Raw genomic sequence first — 23,001 nt, 5'->3', positions numbered from 1 at the left:
AAAGAAATGGACACTTTTTTAGATAAATACCATATACCAAAGTTAAACCAGGACCAGGTGAACAACCTAAATAGAGCTGTTAGTCGTGAAGAATTAGAAGCGGTTATCAAAAACCTCCCTTCCAAAAAAAGTCCAGGACCAGATGGTTTCAATGCGGAATTCTACCAGAACTTCCAAGAAGACCTAATACCTATACTCCTTAAGGTATTTCACAATATAGAAACAGAAGAGTCATTGCCAAATTCCTTTTATGAAGCTACAGTAACTCTGATACCAAAACCACACAAAGACCCAACCAAGAAAGAAAATTACAGGCCAATCTCACTCATGAACATCGACGCAAAAATCCTCAACAAAATTCTGGCAAACCGAATCCAAGAACACATTAGAAAAATTATCCATTATGATCAAGTAGGCTTCATACCATAGATGCAGGGCTGGTTTAACATACGCAAATCTATCAATGTAATCCATCATATAAATAAACTGAAAGAAAAAAACCATATGATCGTTTCATTAGACGCTGAAAAAGCATTTGACAAAATTCAACATCCCTTTATGATAAAAGTCTTGGAGAGATTAGGGATACAAGGGGCATACCTAAATTTAATTAAAGCTATATACAGCAAGCCGACAGCTAATATCAAATTAAATGGAGAGAAACTTAAAGCCATCCCACTAAAATCAGGAACACGCCAAGGCTGTCCACTCTCTCCATACCTCTTCAATATAGTTCTCGAAGTTTTAGCAATAGCAATAAGACAACACAAGGGGATAAAGGGGATTCAAATTGGAAAGGAAGAAGTTAAACTTGCATTATTTGCAGATGATATGATAGTGTACATGAGCGACCCCAAAAACTCCACCAAAGAACTCCTACAGCTGATAAACGCCTTTAGTATTGTGGCAGGATACAAGATCAACTCCAAAAAATCAGTCGCCCTCTTATACACAAAGGATATGGAAGCAGAGAGGGAAATAAGAGAATCATCACCTTTCACGATAGCCACAAAAAGCATAAAATATCTTGGGGTAACTCTAACCAAGGAAGTGAAAGATCTATTTGACAAGAACTTTAAGGCATTGAAGAAAGAAATTGAAGAGGATACCAGAAAATGGAAGGATCTCCCTTGCTCCTGGATTGGGAGGATCAACATAGTAAAAATGGCAATTCTACCAAGGGCAATTTATAGATTTAATGCAATCCCCATTAAAATCCCATCAAAATTCTTCACAGATCTTGAAAGGACAATAATCAACTTTATATGGAGAAACAAAAAACCCAGGATAGCCAAAACAATCTTATATAATAAAGGAACATCTGGAGGCATTACCATCCCTGACTTCAAACTCTATTACAGAGCTACAGTAATGAAAACAGCGTGGTACTGGCATAAAAACAGAGCAGTCGACCAATGGAATCGTATAGAAGACCCGGATTTTAATCCACAAACCTATGAACAACTAATTTTCGATAAAGGAGCTAAAAGTATACAATGGAAGAAAGAAAGCATCTTCAACAAATGGTGCTGGCACAATTGGATGTCAACCTGTAGAAGAATGAAAATAGACCCATATCTATCACCATGCACAAAACTCAAGTCCAAATGGATCAAAGACCTCAATATCAATCTGAACACACTGAACCTGATAGAAGAGAAAATGGGAAGTACCCTACAACATATGGGCACAGGAGATCGCTTCCTATGTATAACACCAGCAGCACAGACATTAAGGGCAACATTGAATAAATGGGACCTCCTGAAACTGAGAAGCTTCTGTAAAGCAAAGGACACTGTCATTAAGACAAAAAGGCAGCCTACTGACTGGGAGAAGATCTTCACCAACCCCGCTACAGACAAAGGTCTGATCTCCAAAATATATAAAGAACTCAAGAAACTAGACTTTAAAAGGATAATTAACCTAATTAAAAAATGGGGCACTGAACTGAACAGAGAATTCTCATCACAAGAAGTTAAAATGGCCAAAAGATACTTAAGGTCATGCTCAACCTCCTTAGCGATCAGAGAAATGCAAATCAAAACAACTTTGAGATATCATCTTACACCTGTCAGAATGGCTAAAATCAAAAACACCAAGGATAGCCTTTGCTGGAGAGGTTGTGGAGAAAGGGGTACCCTCATCCATTGCTGGTGGGACTGCAAACTTGTGCAACCACTTTGGAAATCAGTGTGGCGGTTTCTCAGAAAAATTGGGATCAACCTACCCCTGGACCCAGCAATAGCACTCTTGGGAATATACCCAAGAGATGCCCTATCATATGACAAAGCATTTGTCCAACTATGTTCATAGCAGCATTATTTGTAATAGCCAGAACCTGGAAGCAACCTAGATGCCCTTCAATAGAAGAATGGATGAAGAAAGTGTGGGATATATATACATTAGAGTACTACTCTACGGTAAAAAACAATGACTTCTCGAATTTTGCATGCAAATGGATGGAAATAGAAAATACGATCCTGAGTGAGGTAACCCAGACCCAAAAAGAAGATCATGGGATGTACTCACTCATAATTGGTTTCTAGCCATGGATAGGGGCCACTGAGTCTATAATTTGTGATCCTAAAGAAGCTAAACAAGAGGGTAAACCCAAGGAAAAACATATAGATATCCTCCCAGCTATGGGAAATAGACAAGATTGATGGGCAAAAAATGGGAATCTTGGGGGGTGGGGTGGGATGGGGATGAGGGGAGATGGGGAGAGAAAAGTGTGAAGGAGAGGATGAAGGGAACTGGGGGAGTCGGGGTGATTGGGGGTAAAGGAAGGTTGGATGGGGGAGCAGGGAAACTCATACCTTAGTTAAGGGAGCCACCTAAGGGTTGGCAAGAGACTTGAACCTGGAATGTCTACCAGAAGCCCAGGGCAATGTCCCCAGTTAGTTCATTGGGGCACCTGAGGATAGGGAACCTGAAATGAACCTATCCTATAATCATACTGATGAATATCTTGCATATCGCCATAGAACCTTCATCTAGCGATGGATGGAGATAGAGACAGAGACCCACACTGGAGCACCGGACTGAGCTCCCAAGGTTATAATGAGGAGCAGAAGGAGAGAGAACATGAACAAGGAAGACAGGACCATGAGGGGTGCACCCAACCACTGAGACAGGGGGGCCGATCTATTGGGAGCTCACCAAGGCCAGCTGGACTGCTACTGAAAAAAACATGGGATAAAACCGGACTCTCTGAATGTGTTGGACAATGAGAGCTGACGAGAGGCCAAGGAGAATGGCACAGGAACTTTCATCTGGCGATGGATCGAGAGAGAGACAGAGACCCAATTTGGAGCAACGGTCTGAGCTCTTAAGGTCCAAATGAGGAGCAGAAGGAGGGAGAACATGAGCAAGGAAATCAGGACCACGAGGCGTGCACCCACCCACTGTGACAGTGGAACTGATCTATTGGGAGCTCTCCAAGGCCAGCTGGACTGGGACTGAATAAGCATGGGTTGAAACTGGACTCTCTGAACAAGGCGGACAATGAAGGCTGATGAGAAGCCAAGGACAATGGCACTAGGTTTCGATCCTAATACATGAACTGGCTTTGTGGGAGCGTAGCCTGTTTGGATGTTCACCTTCCTGGACCTAGATAGAAGTGGGAGGATCTTGGTCTTCCTGTAGAGCAGGGAATTTGGACTGCTCTTCAGTATCGAGAGGGAGGGGGAGTGGACTAGGGGGAGGAGAAGTGGAGTGGGGATAGGGGGAGGGGAGCGGGGGGAGGGGGCACTATGTGGGAGGAGGGGAAGGGAAATGGGAAACGGGGAACAGTTGGAAATTTTAAGTAAAAAAGAATAAAAAAAAAGAAATAAAATGGTATCAGATGAAGCAAAAAAAAAATAATACTTTGTGAGACCTACAGCTTCTACAAAAAAAAAAAAAACCCTCTGAATTCTATTTCAAATGAAGTAAATAATAGTAATCATGACAACTCTTAAAGACACTCTTGTATATGTGTATATATGTCTATGTTCATATGTGTGTCTGTGTGGGGGTACACCAAAGGAGTGTGTGTAGAGGTCTGAGCAAAGTTTTGGTTGCTGGTTCTTACCTTACATCTTGTTTGAGATGGGGTCTCTTTGTTCACTACTATGTAGTCTGGCTTGCAAGCTTCTGGCATTTCTCATGTGTCTACATTCCAGCTCCTTACAGATGTACACGGAAATGCATTATGGACTTGGACATCACTGTGTCTTGTTTTTACATGAGCTTTGGGGATCTGAACTCAGATTGTCAGGTATGCATGAGAAGGGCTTTGTCCACTGAGCCATATCCCTGACCTCCTCATTTTAACAACTTTTAAAACATTTTTACAAACTTTTGAAATATTGCAAGTATCTCTGAGTTGCATCTTAATTTTTTTAGCATCTCTATGACCTGCTGTTCTAACTACGACTTAAGGTCACTTAGAAAATCAAAGGGTACATAGCACTTCTAGTCAAAATCTGTACTTTGGCATGTTTATTTTTATAGGAAAGAACAAAGCCCCATAAAAAGATAAGGAAATTCAGAACAGTATAGCTTGGATCTACATGCCATCCAGTGCCTCATATGCTAGGTTCTGTCACCAGCCACTGGTGCTATGAGGAGTGCTAAAATCTTTATGAGTTAGGGCCCAGTGAAGAAGTTACATTACAGGGTGTGCACCCTTGATGGGGATAATGGCCCTTCAGCCAACTTCATGTCTGTTTCCTAGCCACAGTGAGATGAACAGCCTCTTCCACCTTTTTTTTTCCTCTTCCACCTTTTACACTAGTCAGGACAACTATGTCATCAAAGCCCAAAACATCAGGGTCTAGAAGCTATTGCTTAAATCTCTGAACCACAGAATCAACGTTAATCTTTCCTCCTTGTAAGTTCATTGCTTCAGGTATTTTGTCCCAGTAAGAGAGAACTGACAGACAGAGAAAATGGGTGAGTCAAAGTTTCTAAACTTGTGACTATTAGTGAAGGATTAAATAGACAAAGTGAACAGACAACCCAGAAACAGGATTAGATATGAAACTATGGCAATACTAGGTACATGATTTTGTGTACCATGTATTAAAATGAAATGCATTCCTTTTCTTTGTAAGATCGCAATACCAACTACTTACAAGGTAGTAACAATAGTGATTGCACTTGTAGTAAAAACAGCAGCAGCAGTCTATACATTAATCACTTATTAAAGAAAAGATGTTGCTCATTAGCAGTATTCCTACAAACAAAACTAGAAAAACTGTAAACCAAATACATGCAACAAGAATTTGAAAACCCCATGTTAAAAGTTCAAAGGTGACCCTATCTGTAGTTGCCGAAACATTCTAGAGCAAAATGCAGAGTTTAACTAAATTTACTAAATTATGACACACTGTGTTTACAGGATGGTTTCCTGGCTGCTGTGTTTGTGCGCTACTGCCCTCTAATGGGCAGCTTGTTAAAGTGTAAACACATGCGCCACTTTAACATATGCTTGGTTCCCAAAAGGGCTTATGTGAAAAGAAAAGCAAGGAAAGGAACCTCAGGTTAGGATCTGCTGTATTCAAGGAGGTCTTAGAAATATCTATTCTTACTTATTACTATAAGGGGTTTTGACTGGTTCCTTAGGTTACTGGTTTTATTAAAAACTGTATTAAAGTTTTGCTGCAGAAACAAGGAAATTCAGTATTTTCTAAGAGTTCAAACCAACAAACAAATATTTTACTTGGGTTCAGAGAACTGTAAATGCAAAGTAATAACCAAAGCCTTAGACAACTGAACAAAGTGATATGGAAACAAGTCTGTGCAAGTCCACCTGAATGAACAGCCTGAGAAAGTCGGAATGAACTCAGCCCTACATTGGGGGTAAATTTTAAATTTTGATGATAATTTTCAAAACATAGTCTTTGTAATCCTGACATAGTACACACAGGGAGAAACTTGCTATTTTTTCTCAGTCTTGAAAAAAATTACAAACATATATACCATATAGCTGGAGAACATAATTTTTTTCTTCCTTAGCCAGACTAAATGAAAGAGTGTGTGTATAACAGCAAAACAAAAATCCTAAAATTCACTCGGAATCCAAAGGAGTCAACAACCATACTAGAATTTTTTTTTCCCTAAAATTTGACTTAGCAGTGAATGACAAATCAATGTGACTTTGTTAGAGGTTACCAAATATTGAAGATTAAGTGAGATATTTAAAATTGTTTGCTATGCACCATTCATACCTAGCACTCTGGGGGAATGACACAAATCCTACCAAATATAGTTGGAGACATTATTATTGCTGATGTAAATCACTAAATACTACCAATATAATTGGTCTCTTGAGCTGCCGGACAGTATATAAAATTGATAGAATGAAATATTCTTGATTTTCCAACTTTGTAAGCCTTTCAAGGATCACTCAGATGCATCAGTCTCTTACCTAACACTAATGCATCTGGTGTTGAGGATGTGTCCATCTAATACGCTGAGTGCTTCACCTCCATTGGATATGCTTCTCAATCTTAACACTACTGGCATTTGAAACATGACAATTCTTTGTTTACAGTGGGTATGGAGTCTTCACATATTGTAAAACATTTAGAAGCATCAATGGCTTGTATTTCCTAGATGACACCAGCACAGCCTCTCTAGCAATAATAACCAAAAGTATCTTCTGATACTGCCCAACATGACGACTCTAAATACAGTGGGAAGGTTGAGTTTTTTGAGAATCATTACTTTAATTATTCTAGATGGAGAGCCTCTATTTTTACATAATTACTTTTATTACAAATATTAAAGCAGTATTTGCATATAATGATTAGCTAATACATATTTACATGCTGATTTTAAAAGAATAGCAACAGAGAGATACTACTACACAGTTATGACTGCAAGAAAAACAAAGAAACAAAAAGTAACAAATGATGATACTGAGTGTTGCTGAATATGTAAAGCAAATGAAACTCATACTGTTAGTGGAAATGAAAAATATTATATACACTTAGAAAAACAATCAGTAGTTTTAACCAAATTTAAATGTTCTGTTACCATATATCTTGGTATCTCAGTCCTAAGTATTTATCTAAGGAAAACAAAATTTATATTTATGCAAATATACATATAAATGTTTAGAATGCTCATTATTGTTAAAATTTGTTTTTCACGCCTTTAATCCCAGCACTCGGGAGGCAGAGGCAGGTGGATCTCTGTGAGTTTGAGACCAGTCTGGTCTACAGAGCTAGTTCCAGGACAGGAACCAAAGCCACAGAGAAAACCTGTCTCAAAAAAACCAAAAAAAAAAAAAAAAAAAAAAAAACCAAAAAAAAAATTTGTTTTTCAGATGGTCAACAGAGAAATAAAACTTAACTAATCCATAAAAGTGAAATGCTCCTCAGAAATGAGAGTTATACACTCCAGTTATGTGTGATCATGGGTAAATTGGAAATATTAAGAGAATGAAGCCAAATTCAAAACAACTGAATTGTGAAAAAGACAAAGCCACAGCGATAGAAAACAGATCAGTGATTACCAAGCATTTGAGGCAGTAGGAGGATGTGACTACCAAGAGGCATTAAAGAACTTTCTAGAGTGATAAGAATGCTATCTGCATCTACTATTGTACTGGTGGTATAATAAATGTCAAAATGTATAGATGTGTACATTAAAATTTTTATTATATGTAAATCAAAACACAATAAATTGACTTATTATGAACAAGCAAACCAGATAGAGGAGTTTATGCTTTGAGTTAAAGGGTCTTATTTCAACTGATTTTCTAGCACTTTGAAATGAAGTTTCTTAAAATTTTTATCTTATTTTGGCATTTAATTATGAGGTCTTGCATAAGGCCTGGGATCACAGGGATAAGGTGCCTAAGTAGTAAAAACATGTGCTCAATCAGACACTAAAAGGCAGAGGGCTGCTTTCAATATTATCTGCTGGGCACACACACACAAAAGGAAAAGCTGTGCAGATGTATCTCACCTTTATTTCATAAACCCTACCAATGACTGCATGACTTGTCTCAGGCATTTAGTCTTCTCCTCTATTCCCTTTCCAAACTACTGAAGACACCAGTACTTTTCTGATTTAGGAAGTTCTAGGAATCAAGAAAAGAAGCCAAATCTAGTTCAATTCACAGAACTCACATTCCTGAAACCTCACTAAAGGACAAAATGAAGGAGTGATGAAAAGAAACTGAAAAACCAAGATTTCTTTGAAATCCTGAAATGGGTTGTGAAGACAAGTGAGACACACTTACCAGATTTAAATTGAACAAAGTATTTACAAACATTTGAATGAACTCACCATTTCTCAATTTTAACCCAAGAATAATCGAACAGTAAAATTATCTGTTTGGTTCCTGCTTCAAAAGGTAATTTTAGAAATGTGATTTTGACATGTCAGTGAAACTGGCTTTCATGTGGATTACTTTCCAAACATTGACATGGCTCCTCTCTTTACCCTCCAATTTTTCCAATTTCCTACATGGCCCAAGGAAGTACCTTTACCACAGTGATCTGGTTTGGTTTTGTTTTAATTTCATAAACTATTTGTACTTTAGCAATGTTGAACTGTCATAAACTTCAGAATCTTATACTAGAAGGAAAAACAGCAATCTATCACAATACTCTCAGATTCTTGATCATCATGTTTAACTTTCCTGAGAGGTATTAGGAGAATAATGTGCCTAAAATATATTCACCACTAGTAAGTATTTGATAAGTACATACTGGATGAGTGTAACCAAATAAATTAATGAAACTGAATTGATTTTTTAAAAAGCCTAATAAAGACTCATGAAATATAAAATGCATTTCAGAGTTAACAAATAAGGCAATGTTTATTTTACATAATAATGCAGAGTTTCACTATGATCACTTTAAAAACTGAAAGACACAGGTTGTGATTTACATTTACTTTTAAGGATGTATAATTGGCTCAGTACAGGCCACACCACTCAGAATAACAGCTGAATGACTTGCCTGATGGCTGAACTGTCCCACTCCCCACCCTCATCCCATCTCCCAACCCACAATGGCTCCAGTCTAAAGCTGCTCAGATGAAGACTACACCAGTCAGAAGAACAGAGACCCCTTGCTATACCTAAGGCCAAGCTAGTCACCAGAAATCCAGTTTCCAATGTAGTCAGTGACTTGCTACCATATCAGAGGTCACACTAACTGCCAGAAATTCAGGCCACAAAGGTCAGACGACCAATGAGGAAATAGAAATCAAAGAATAAAATACCCAACTAATAAGGACAAATTGAGAAATCAACTCTTGGATCTATAATGCCTAGATCTATGATGTCCAAAACCAGATGCCTAAATGCCAGTGTAAGAACACAATCAGCAATAAAAAGGCCAAATGCCACCATCAGGGCCCAGCTACAACAGCAAGACCTGAATATTCCAACACAGCTGAAGCACACACACAAAAAAATGATTGTTAAACCAACTTTATGAAGTTGATAGAGGTCCTTTAAAAAGAAATGAAAAAATATATTAAAGAATTTGAGGGAAAAAAAGAAATGGAGGAAATCAACAAATACATTAAAGAATGTCAAGTCAAGAAAAAAATCAACAGATGAAGGAAACTGTTCAAGACCTCAAAATTGAAATAGAAGCAATAAAGAAAAAAGGAAAATGAGGGAATTTTCGAAATGGAAAATCTGGTAAGCAAACAGAAAATACAGAAGCAAACATCACCAACAGAATACAAGAGATGAATGAGAGAATTTTAGGCACTGAAGATACAATAGAAGAAATACATTCATCAGTCAAATAAAATGTTATAGCTAAAACATTCCTGACACAAAACATCCAGGAAATCTGGGTCACTATAAAAAGACCAAGCCAAAAAATAATAAGAATAGAAGAAGAATCCTAGCTCAAAAACCCAGAAAATATATTTAACAAAATTATAGAGGAAAATTTTCCTAACCTAAAGAACATGCTTAATAAAAGGTACAAGAAGCTTACAGGACACCAAATAGACTGAACCAGAAAAGAAAGTCCCTGTACCACATAATAATCAAAACACTAAACATACAGAACAACAACAAAAAAAATAATTAAAAGCTACAAGAGAAAAAGGCCAAGTAACATATAAAGGCAGAGCTATTAGAATTACATCCGACTTCTCAATGCAGACCATAAAAGCCAGAAGGGTCTGGACAGATGTCTTGAAGACTCTAAGAGACCATAAATGGCAGCAAAACTATACCTAGCAAAACTTTCAATCACCATAGATGGAGAAAACAATATATTATAAGACAAAGTCAAATTTAAATACTATCTACAAATCCAGCCCTACAGAAGGTACTAGAAAGAAAACTCCAAACCAAGGAAATGAACTACACCCATGAAACAAGGCAACAAATAATTGTGCATCCAGCACAATACCAACAGAATTGGTTCTTTGAGCAAATCAACAAGATAGACAAACCCTTATCCAAACTAACTAAAACAAAGAGAATATCTGCTGTAGGAAATATCTTCAGCTAGTAGCCTGTAAATTACCAGCCCACTTGGGCATAGTCTTTTTTTTTTTTTTTTTTTTTTTTTTTTACTATAAATGCTGATGTAAAATGTTTACTCCCACTCTCTTCTGGTTGCTGGATTTGGTTACTGTTTCCTTGTTCATGCAGAGGACTGTGACCTGTGCGTCTACACCTAAATAAATAACCCTTTATTATACTCAATTCTGAGCTAGTGAGGGATTTCTTTTTAGAGTCCTTCATCTGATACCCACATGGGTCCCAACTCTACACCTAATCGGTAGACTGGTCTAAAAGGCCCAAAAGGTCCATTCCCAGAAGGTCTCCTACCCCAGCTTGCTGGCTTGCTTTCACCTACTAAGTAATTTTTTTGTAAACCTGGAAATTTCCCAGGCTTGTGCACATGTCCTTCCCCCACTGCCGTGGTGACTTGAGCAGATTCTGGTTGGTGTTCCCTACTTGTGAGTTTTGGGCTCCTTGCTCCGTGTATGGAATTGATTTAATTGCTTTTAATTGGTCAAAGCAAAGCATATTTGTCAGTATTTATTTAACCAGACACCAAGGCAGAAACCCAAAGCGGCACACGACTATTTGTGCCACCACCGGTTGCGCAGCCACTGATTGCTTAGCCACCAGTGGCAGCTCTTCGCCATGCAGCTGCAACTGTGACACCTGCTGGACAAAAGCTATATAATTGCAGACAATATTACCATGCAGAATTTCAATAACATTTTTGCTGACACTATGGACTGTATTCTGCAAGGCTTATATGGCTATTGTGATACATCCATTTATTCGATATTGGGACTAAGTTTTATTCTTCATATTATATCCTTAAGAAAATGGTTTGAAGCCGGGCGGTGGTGGCGCACGCCTTTAATCCCAGCACTTGGGAGGCAGAGGCAGGTGAATCTCTGTGAGTTCGAGACCAGCCTGGTCTACAAGAGCTAGTTCCAGGACAGGCTCCAAAAAACCACAGAGAAACCCTGTCTCGAAAAACCAAAAAAAAAAAAAAAAAAAAAAGAAAATGGTTTGATAAAAGAGCCATTTAGAAATGATACAGTTTTTACAGACTAATAATGAACAGCTAGCTGACAGGATTAATACCATTGGAAATCTAAAGTTATCTGAAAAAATTAATACTATTGAAAAGGGTAATATTAATTTGACAGACAAAATTCAATCCATGTCATAGGGTACTGAGAAATTATCTGAAAGAATTCATACTGTTGAATTTGACAACCAAAATCTGTTAAAAAGTTATGATAGGTTAGCAGATAGAGCATCTCTCCAAGAAGGCAATCTGCACACTATCCAAATAATGTCCAAGGATGAAATACTATCTTTCAAGGAAAAACTTTAGACATTGGAATGACCTGTGCAGAATGAGGACCAGAGGCTAGGTGCCTCAATGAAATTACTAGAAATATATACAGGTCAAGAGATTCAGGCTTTACAAAAGACAGTAGTAAAAAGATTTGAAACAAATGAGGAAATTATTGGAGCTGAGGAACAGGGAAAGAAGGTACAAGGACAGGTTTTAATAATGCCAGTACCTGTCAGAAATGAAAGGGTTTTAGTTTCCTACTCTGTAATCAACTCTTAAAAACCATCAAGTTCTAAATGCCCAAAAGGATCCAAAGAGGGTAGATGGGTTCCTATAGGAATGAATGACTAAAAGAAATTAAAGAGTTATGATGTATCCTGACAAGAAAGTATGGCTCCAAGACACAGAACCCAAAGGTATCTCTCCCCCTTAATCTCTTTTCTTCACAGAGATCTGCAGTCAATGACGGGTTTGAAGTTTCCACCCCACAGAAACCTAAGACAGGAGCTTGCATAAAATAAAATGCCTGATTTCCAAAGACGAGTAAATTTGGGTAAAGGGAGAAGTCTTTGCCTAAGGCAGATGTGATGATCTGTCCTGTTCAGAAGCACAGGCTTCATTAAAATTAATTAAGAGAGAGTGGACTGTAGGCCCACATTTCTACATTGAATGGCAGTCAGACTTCCATGCCATAGTTTGCACCTGCCACACAGGAGGTGGTCATCTCCATAAAAAAAGGGTCAGGATAAGCTAACATTGTTCTGCTCCTTCTTTGTAATTTGGAGGATACCTGGGATAGAAATGTTAATTTGGCCTATGTGACAGAGCTGGCATACAGAGCAGGAATGTAGGAAGACATCACAGAGAGGGCATAGAAAGGTGTGAACGTGACTAAAGTCATTCACTTGGTTACCTAGGAAACAGAATGCTAGTGAATTTATCCCCAGTTTATGTTTTGTTACAAAGGCTGTTTAGAGAATAATCACAGAAAATTTTTAGGATTTGAACTCAGGATTTCATGAGGGATCACTGAGAATCTCCAAACCGATAAAGCCATGTGAGTTGTCTCAATTATTTCCACACCTCCTCTAGGCTGGAGGAATAATCTAGGGTCCAGGCTGGCACCAAACCCTGACAAATATCTTATAGCTTGCATTCAGCATTTGTTAGGGAGATGGTAAAGACATGAACTTCTAGCAATAAGGCTACCCCATATGACTGGCTTTAATTAGTTTCAGCAGTCATGGATGATGGGCCACGATAAATGTGGAAATGTTATTTGTGAGAAGAAGCAAAAATTTTAGAACAACAGGGAAAAGCAAAAGGTCCTGAGACTTCCCAACATCAAATTCTTGGCAAGGGCACTTATGCTGACCCATAGGATCAAGATTTTATGATGAACAAATCTTGTTCCTATGCCACACAGCAGCCTAAAATGCTTGGGACAGGATTTAAGAAAAACAAACTGTATCATATATTAGGGTGAAACAGGGTCATAAAGAACCCTTTAGTGATTTACAAAGATTAACTAAGGCTGTACAAAAAGGAGTAACAGAACCAGAAGCTAGACGAGTAATTATGGAATCTCTGGCTTTTGAAAATGCCAACTTAGAATGCAGAAAGATACTCGATCCTTTAAAGGTTAGATCAACACCTATACATGAATGGACCCTGCATACAATGAACATTGAGATATTTGACTATAATACTGAATCTTGGGGTAGGAGAAGCAATTTTCAGAGGTATGAGTAGACATCAAAATGTGGTAGAATAAGACATCTGAGAAGGGATTCTAGACAAGAAATTCCTAGAAATAATGTCTCTTCTGGGAATTCCTAGAAATAATGTCTCTTCTGGGAATGGCAAAAATAAAAGATATCAACCTTACGGATTATGTAGGAGGTGAGGCAAAGGTTGACACTGGACCAATAAATACAGATCAACAAAAGACAAACAAGGCAACCCGATACCATTGTGAAAATCCTTGTGGGGCCTCTCACAGGCCCCCAAGTCAAAAGTGGTACAGTCATACCCAGTCATTGTGGAGGAAATGTCTCACGAGGGAAATTTAAAAAATCTAGTGCCTGCTGTAAAACAAAACAAAACATACTGTTCTGGATGATGGAATAAACATGGAAGAAGAATAAAAAATTCTAATAGGAAATAGGAAACATATATTCTGGCAAACATCTATAAATAATCAAAGACCAAAGCTAAGAGTGCGCATAAATAACATTGTAATTGTGGGTTTGATAGACATGGGTATGGATATGAGTATCATTACTCCAGAATGTTGGCATCCAAATTGGCCTCTTCAAGAGGCAGATGTTCAATTCCTAGGTATTATAACCCTATTTCAAGAGAAACAAAAAATGAGATGGGTTGAATGCACAGGGCCAGAGGACAGAAAGAAAGGCTGAGGCCATATGTGGCTAATATGGCAGTGAATTCATGGGGTCATGAATTCCATGGAATACCCAGATTAACAATCTTGAAGTTCCTGAAATTCATATTACTGGGAAAGATATTATAAGGTACTATACACAAAGGTCACCAGCCATTAAGGCTGTACAAGAACACAAAGCAATTAGCAAATCTTTAGAGGGACCAATGGACCTACACTTAAAATGGTTAACTAAGAAAACAGTATGGGTTAAACAAACGGCCTTTAACAGAAGACAAACTGCAGTCTTTAGAACAGCTGGTACAGGAGCAAGTAGATGCTCACCATACTGAAGAATCAACCTTGGAATTCTTCTGCATTTGTTTTTAAAAAGAAATCTGTTAAATGGAGAATGGTGACAGATCTAAGATAAGACCTGTCAACAAGGTAATTCAACCTATGGGTCCTCTACAGTCTGGAATTCCTCTGCCTTCTCTATTTTCAAAAGGAGTGCCAGATATAGTTATTGATTTAAATGATTGTTTCTTCACTGTAACTTTACAAGAAAAGAATAAAGAGAAATTTGCCTTCCCAGTGTCTACTTATAACAATTCTCAGCCTACTAGGAGATAGCAGTGGAGGGTTCTCCCACACAAAATGCTCAATAGCCCCACCCTGTGACAATACTTTGTATGTCAGCAATTGGATATAATACACAAGCAATTTCCTAAATCTATAATTTATCATTGCATGAATAGTATTTTGATATCTAACTGAAATGTAGATACTTTAGAATGTTTGAAGAAGTAAAGAAAATTTTGTCAAAATGGGGATTATAAACTGCTCCTGAAAAAATACAGAGAGGAGATTCTGTCAATTACCTTGGTTATAAAGTAGTTTTACAGAAAATAAGAACACAAAATGAACAAATTAGGAGAGACTGATTGCCGACCGTTAATGACTTTCTTAGATTGTTAAGACACATTTCCAGTCTATGACCAGCTTTTGGGATAACATCTGATCTAATAGTTCATTTAGACAAAACCTTAGATGACGACAAAGACTCAAATAGTTCCAGGGAACTAACAGCTGAAGCTGAAAAGGAATTGATTGGTGTTGAAGAAAAATTACAGGAGGCACATGTGGATAGGGTGAGTCCAAATCTTAATTGTATTCAAGTCTTCTTGCCTTCCAGAATTTCCCTACATGAATTTTAATGCAAAGGGAAGATATTATCTTAAAATGGATCTTTTTACCACATAAACCAAGTGAGAAATTTAAAATGTATGTGGAAAAGGTTTCTGAAAGGAAAATTGTGACTTCGTCAACTAGCAGGAATAGATTCAGCAGAGTGACTTTTACTACTGATTAACATAAAAAATTATGGGAAGTCAATGAACTTTGGCAAAGAACTTGTGTAAAATTTTTAGGAGAGACTATTTAAATTATCCAAAAAGTGATAGAATTAATCTTAGAAAGAGAACTACTTGGATCTTTCCCTGCATTGTACGTGACACACCAATAATTGAAGCCCGTACATTCTATACTGATGCAAACAAATCAGGAAAGATAGATTATAAATCAGAAGATTTAAGTAGGGCAAAGCCCTTATAATTCTGTCCAAAAGGCAGAATTATATGCTATTTTCATAGTACTAAGGATTTTAAAGAACCTCTCAATATAGTTACTGATTCACAATATGTAGCAAGAGTTGTTTTGTATATTGAAACTGCTGAATTTATACCAGATGATAAAGAATTGACTTCATTATTTATACAGGTTCAAGATATACTCAGAAATAGGCTTTGTCCCATATACATAACACACCTGATCCCATAGGGGTCTGCCACATCCTCTAGCACAAGGTAATGCAGAAATTGATCGATTATTGATTGGAAGTGTGTGGAAGAACTCAGAAATTCATAAGAAACACCATGTCAATAGCAAAGGTTTAAATAAAGAGTTTTCTATTACATGGCAACAGGCTAAGGAGATTATAAAGAGATGTCTCCTACTTGCTCTTTCTATAACCAAACACTGCTACCTGCAGGGAGTAATCCAAAGGGTACTCAAAGGAATGAAATCTGGCAGATGGATGTGTTTTCACTTTGCAGATTTTGGAAAATGAAAATATGTACACCACACCATTGACACTTATTCAGGTTTTCAATGAGCAACTGGTGGAAGCTCAGAAAAGGCTGATTCAGTAATCACACATTTACTAGAAGCTATAGCCATCATGGGTATACACGCACAAATAAAGACAGATAATGGTCTAGCATATGTCTCTAAGAAAATGAAACAATCTTTTGCTTATTATAGTATCAAGCATATTACAGGTATACTAAAAAATCCTATAGGTCAGGCAGTTACAGAAATATCAAATTGAACTATAAAGGATATGTTAAAAAAAACAAAAAGCAATGGAAAATACCCCCCAGAAATGATTGCATAATGCTTTACTAAACTTGGATTTTTTAATGCTAATGAGAAAGGACCAACAGCAGCAGAAAGACATGGATAATAGAAAATGCTTCTGAACTAAATTAATTGGTGTATTTCAAGGATGTGTTGACCTCACAATAGAAACCAGGAGATGTGCTACGCTGGGAAAGGGGTTTTACTCTTGTTTCCAGAAGAGAAGAAATTTATGGATACTATAAAAATTAATAAAGATTTGGTTTGAAAAAGAGAAACTTCTTGAGAAAGAGAAATCACGGTTCATCCACAGAGGTGACAAACATACAGGTGGTAAGGAAACCTCATAAGGGCTGGGGCAGGGTTCTGTTCTTGTCTTTGCAGGAAAATGCTCGTCTTTGAAAAGTCAAGAGACCTTGGACATCTAGATGCTTAAAGAGGAAAGGATAATTATCCAGATAGGATCACCAAACAAAAGATTATTATGACTTATGAAGACAGATCATCTGAAGGTAAGAATCACTGAGCATAAACTAGAATAATAGTCACCACTCACTTAAAAATCAAAGCTAGCTTTGGAGTTGGACAATGGCTCTGTCCTTCTCTCAATCTAAGCATGTTGTTAAATGAAAAATTTGAAGTTTCTGTCTCATGCTAGGAACCATATGGTATAGGACAGAAAGAAGAATTTAGAAAAAAAAACTTATCTTTTTCATACATATTTTTGTCTCTATCAGACCTTTCATTGAATATATGTCTCTATGAATAATGCTTACATTTTCCACAATGAACAATGAATTTTCCTGCAATAATCTTTGGAGTTTCCAGGAAGAAGATGGGGACACAAATGAATCCACCTGATTGACATGACGTTATGATGCTGATAGTGTTACTATAAGACTGGTTTCAGATACCAGTTGCTCAAGATGGTTCCAAATTGGTTAGCTGAAATGGTGCATCTTCTTACAACGTTCTGGCCAGAACTCCAAATAGGATCCTCAGAAAAACCCTAATGAATACTCAGAGACCATTTGCAATTACATCAGACAGTAATCTTGAGACTTAACTATCTATTTACTTTCACAGGATCCCATAGAAAGATCATTGCCCCCATGACAGCTGGAAGTAATTCTAGAAGATGACGTCCCCCTTTCCAACAAAGTTTGTCCTCAGGGTTAGGGATATCAATTAGGGGTTGATTATAATTGGAATAGGGTTGCAGATTGGGGTGGAAATTATGTAGGTTCAGAGATCTCTTTGGAAAAAAAAAAGAAAAACTGCATGGGATAAAAGATAAATTAGTGTGAGCTTACTCATAATAATAATAATAGAATGAATACTTGTGTGCTATTATTTATAGGTAATTTACATTGGTACAGATTCTTGTATATTGATACAAATTCAAATTATATTGAATATGCTCCTATTTCTGTCTACAATATTTGTACACCTAGGAAAAGTTATTTTGTCATATTGTATGCATACATGCTTCTACCTCTGCTTAAGATATTTTATATATTGATACAATTTTAGGATAAGCAGAGAATTGCTTGCTGAACTTGCCTAAAGGTGAGATGATCCTTAGGGGTTCCTGCTTCATTAAAGAGTCTGCTAGACAGTCTGCAGGACACAGAAAAATGTGACTGACAAACTGCCAATATAGGCAGAACTATCTTTGAAATATTCTACTTCATGGAAAAGTTTGATGGATATTATGGTCTGTAGACTGAAGATAGATGCCCCAGCAGTACAGTAGAAGTTTGGATGACTGTCCTGGCAGTGAGATGTCTCTGTCATTTATAGAGTTTTGGAAGTTGCTTACAATATCCTTCCTGTTTACTAAGGTAATATTATATCCTTCTGGAGTCTTTGATGGAGTTGAAGGATTTATAGTTATAGTTTTCCTTAGTTATGATAAAAGATAAAGTAGATATAAATATTGTAACTATAATTCGTGCTTGATACCTGTTTTGTTACAAATTTTACTATGTTAAAGTTAAAACCTTCTTTTTTATTTAAACATAAAGGGGGAGGTGATGTAGTAGTTCCCTCTGTAAGCTGTGATTACCATTAATGAATAAAAAACTGCTTTGGACCTATTGCAGGGCAGAAGTTAGATAGGCAGGAAAAACTAAACTGAATGCTGGGAGAAAGAAAGAGGAGTCAAGAGAAAAGCTATGTAGCCCTGCTGGAGAGTTTACCAAAATCTTTATCTAGTAAGCCACTGCCACATAACAATACACAGAGTAATAGAAATGGGTTAAATTAAGATGTAAGAGTTAGCCAATAAGAAGCTAGAGCTAGGGTAGAGAGCACAAACGCCCCTCCCCCAGCTCCTGCTGCAGGGCTTTCTTTCCTACACATGCGCCCCCGCCCCCACCACCAAGCCTGCCTTGTCTGCAAGGTCCTTTGCTGTGGAACAGCTTCCTGCCCTTTCACTAAGGCTACCAACCCAGAGCAGTGAGTGCCTGACTAGAGGGCAGGCCTCAAGGTCCCCGCCAGGGAGCGCAGGCACCTCCAGCTTGTACTGCAGTATCGCCTGTGTTCTACTCGACCCCACCCGACCCCTGCATTGGCCCTTTTTTCCGCGGGTCATTGGAATTCTAGGCGTCCCTGTTTTGGTGTTGAGGAGTTCATCTGGAAGGGAACGGTTCCTGCCCCTACACTGAGGAGATACACCCAGAGAGTTAGTCACAGCAAAGACTGGTCCAAGACATCAGGCCTCTCCTGGCTCCATTTGAAGGAAGAGATGGGCAGGCGCCAATGCAAGAATTCCCCAACAACATGAAAGGCAACATGACATCACCAGAATCCAGGAATCCCGAAATAAGAAGTGTACACCCTAATCCAGAAGAATTAGAAGAATTCGACTCAAAAGTGAATTATATGAAAATAATAGAGGACCTTAAACAGGAGGTGAAAAACTGCCATAATCAATTAGAGATTACAAACAAAAAGGTAGAGGAAATGAATAAATCTCTCAAAGATACCCAAGAAAACCAAGAGAAACAAGAAAAAGTAATCAAACAGGTAAGGGAAACGGTTCAAGACTTGAAGAATGAAGTGGAAGTAATAAAGAAAACACAAACCGAGGGAAGGATGGAGATGGAAAATTTGGATAAACGAACAGGAACTACAGAGACAAGTACTACCAACAGATTACAAGAGATAGAAGAAAGAATCTCAGACACTGAAGATACCATAGAGAAAAAAAAACACTCTGATCAAAGAAAACAGCATAACCAACAAATTCTCATCACAAAACATTCAGGAAATCTGGGACACAATAAAAAGACCAAACCTAAGAATAATAGGGATAGAAGAAGGAGAAGAAGTACAGCTCAATGCTCCAGAAAATATATTTAATAAAATTATAGAAGAAAACTTTCCCAACCTTAAGAAAGATATTCCTTTGAAGGTCCAAGAAGCATACAGAACACCGAATCGAATGGATCAAAAAAAAAAAAAAAAACCAAAACCATCTCCTCGTCATATAATAATCAAAACACAAAACATACAGAATAAAGAAAGAATATTAAGAGCTGCAAAGGAAAAAGGTCAAGTTACCTATAAAGGTAAACCAATCAGACTTACACCTGATTTCTCTATGGAAACCATGAAAGCCAGAAGGTCTTGGATAGATGTACTGCAGAAAATAAGAGACCATGGATGCAAGCCCAGACTACTATACCCAGCCAAGCTTTCGTTCACTATAAATGGAAAACAAAATTTTCCAGGATAAAAACAAATTTAAACAATACGTAGCCACAAATCCAGCCTTACAGAAAGTAATATAAGGAAAATCACAAACCAAGGAGTCCAACAATGCCCACAATAACTCAGACATCTAATGACCCTTCACCAGTACAACTTGAAGAAGGGAAACACACAAACTCTACTACCAAAAGAAAGAAAGAAAGGAAGGAAAAATGACCAGAGTTAACAACCACTGGTCATTAATATCACTTAATATCAATGGACTCAACTCACCTATAAAGAGGCACAGGCTAAGAGATTGGATACGAAAACAGGACCAACATTCTGCTGCTTACAAGAAACACACCTCAACCACAAAGACAGACATCTACTCAGAGTAAAGGGCTGGGAAAAGGTTTATCAAGCAATCGGACCTAAGAAACAAGCAGGTGTGGCCATACTAATTTCTAAGAAAGTTGACTTCAAACTAAAATCAATCAAAAGAGATGGAGAGGGACATTTTTTACTCATAACAGGAACAATTCAGCAGGATGAAGTCTCAATCCTGAATATATATGCCCCTAACATAAAAGCACCCACTTATGTAAAAGAAACGTTACTAAAACTCAAGGCAGTCATCAAACCACACACACTAATAGTAGGAGATTTCAACACTCCTCTCTCACCAATGGACAGGTCAATCAGACAGAAACGTAACAGAGAAATAAGAGGATTAAGGGAGGTAATGAATCAAATGGACTTAAGAGACAACTATAGAACATTCCACTCAAATAGGAAAGAATATACCTTCTTCTCTGCAGCTCATGGAACCTTCTCGAAAATAGACCACATACTCGGTAACAAAGCAAACTTACACAGTTACAAAAAAATATCGGTAACCACCTGTGTCTTATCAGATCACCATGGATTAAAGTTAGAATTCAACAACAATGCTATCCCCAGAAAGCCTATGAACTCATGGAAACTGGACATTCAACTACTGAACCACACCTGGATCAAGGAAGAAATTAAGAAAGAAATTAAAGTCTTTCTTGAATTCAATGAAAACGAAGAGACAACATACTCAAACCTATGGGACACGATGAAAGCAGTGCTAAGAGGAAAGTTCATAGCATTAAGTGCCCACTTAAAGAAAACGGAGAAAGCACACATTGGAGAATTAATAGCCCACCTGAAAGCTTTAGAAAAAAAAGAAGCGGACTCACCTAGGAGAAGTAGAAGACTGGAAATAATCAAATTGAGGGCTGAAATCAACAAAATAGAAACACAGAAAACAATCCAAAGAATCAATGAAACAAAAAGCTGGTTCTTGGAGAAAATCAGTAAGATTGATAAACCCCTATCCAAACTAATCAAACAGCGGAGACAGAATACGCAAATTAACAAAATCAGAAACAAAAAGGGAGACATAACCACAGACACAGAGGAAATTCAGAGAATCATTAGATCTTACTACAAAAACCTGTATGCCACAAAATTGGAAAATGTAAAAGAAATGGACACTTTTTTAGATAAGTACCATATACCAAAGTTAAACCAGGACCAGGTGAACAATCTAAATAGACCTGTTAGTTGCGAAGAATTAGAAGTTGTTATAAAAAATCTCCCCACCAAAAAATGCCCAGGTCCAGACGGCTTCAATGCAGAATTCTACCAGAACTTCCAAGAAGACTAATACCTATATTCCTTAATGTATTTCACAATATAGAAACAGAGAAGTCATTGCCAAATTCCTTTTATGAAGCTGCAGTTACTCTGATACCAAAACCACACAAAGACACAACCAAGAAAGAGAACTACAGGCCAATCTCACTCATGAACATCGACGCAAAAATACTCAATAAAATACTGGCAAACCGAATCCAAGAACACATTAGAAAAATTATCCATTATCACTGATCAAGTAAGCTTCATCCCAGAGATGCAGGGCTGGTTCAACATACGAAAATCTATCAATGTAATCCATCATATAAATAAACTGAAAGGAAAAAACCATATGATCATTTCATTAGATGCTGAAAAAGCATTTGACAAAATTCAACATCCCTTTATGATAAAGGTCTTAGAGAGATTATGGTTACAAGGGTCATTCCTAAGTATAATAAAAGCTATTTATAGCAAGCCGACAGCTAACATCAAATTAAATGGAGAGAAACTCAAAGCTATTCCACTAAAATCAGGAACACGACAAGGTTGTCCACTCTCTCCATACCTCTTTAATATAGTGCTTGAAATTCTAGCAATAGCAATAAGATAACATAAAGGGATCAAAGGGATTCAAATTGGAAAGGAAGAAGTTAAACTTTCATTATTTGCAGACGATATGATAGTGTACATAAGCGACCCCAAAAACTCCAGCAAAGAACTCCTTCAGCTGATAAACACCTTTAGTAGCGTTGCAGGATACAAGATCAATTCCAAAATATCAGTTGCCCTCCTATACACAAAGGATAAGGAAGCAGAGATGGAAATCAGAGAAGCATCACCCTTCACGATAGCCACAAATAGCATAAAATATCTTGGGGTAACTCTAACCAACGAAGTGAAGGATCTATTTGACAAGAACTTTAAGTCTATGAAGAAAGAAATTGAGGAGGATACCAGAAAATGGAAGGATCTCCCTTGCTCTTGGATTGGGAGGATCAACATAGTAAAAATGGCAATTCTACCAAGGGCAAT

At 37.5% G+C, this 23,001-nt stretch overlaps 1 protein-coding gene across 1 annotated transcript in view; it reads right to left on the bottom strand.

Annotated features, from left to right (window-relative positions):
• Sbf2 (SET binding factor 2) overlaps positions 1 to 23,001 on the bottom strand; it is a 403,356-nt gene that overhangs the window by 159,363 nt on the left and 220,992 nt on the right.

Source organism: Chionomys nivalis, chromosome 8, assembly GCF_950005125.1.
Source record: "Chionomys nivalis chromosome 8, mChiNiv1.1, whole genome shotgun sequence".
Taxonomy (NCBI): domain Eukaryota; kingdom Metazoa; phylum Chordata; class Mammalia; order Rodentia; family Cricetidae; genus Chionomys; species Chionomys nivalis.
Note: the sequence above shows the minus strand (reverse complement) of the source record. Positions and strands in the feature narration are given on the sequence as shown.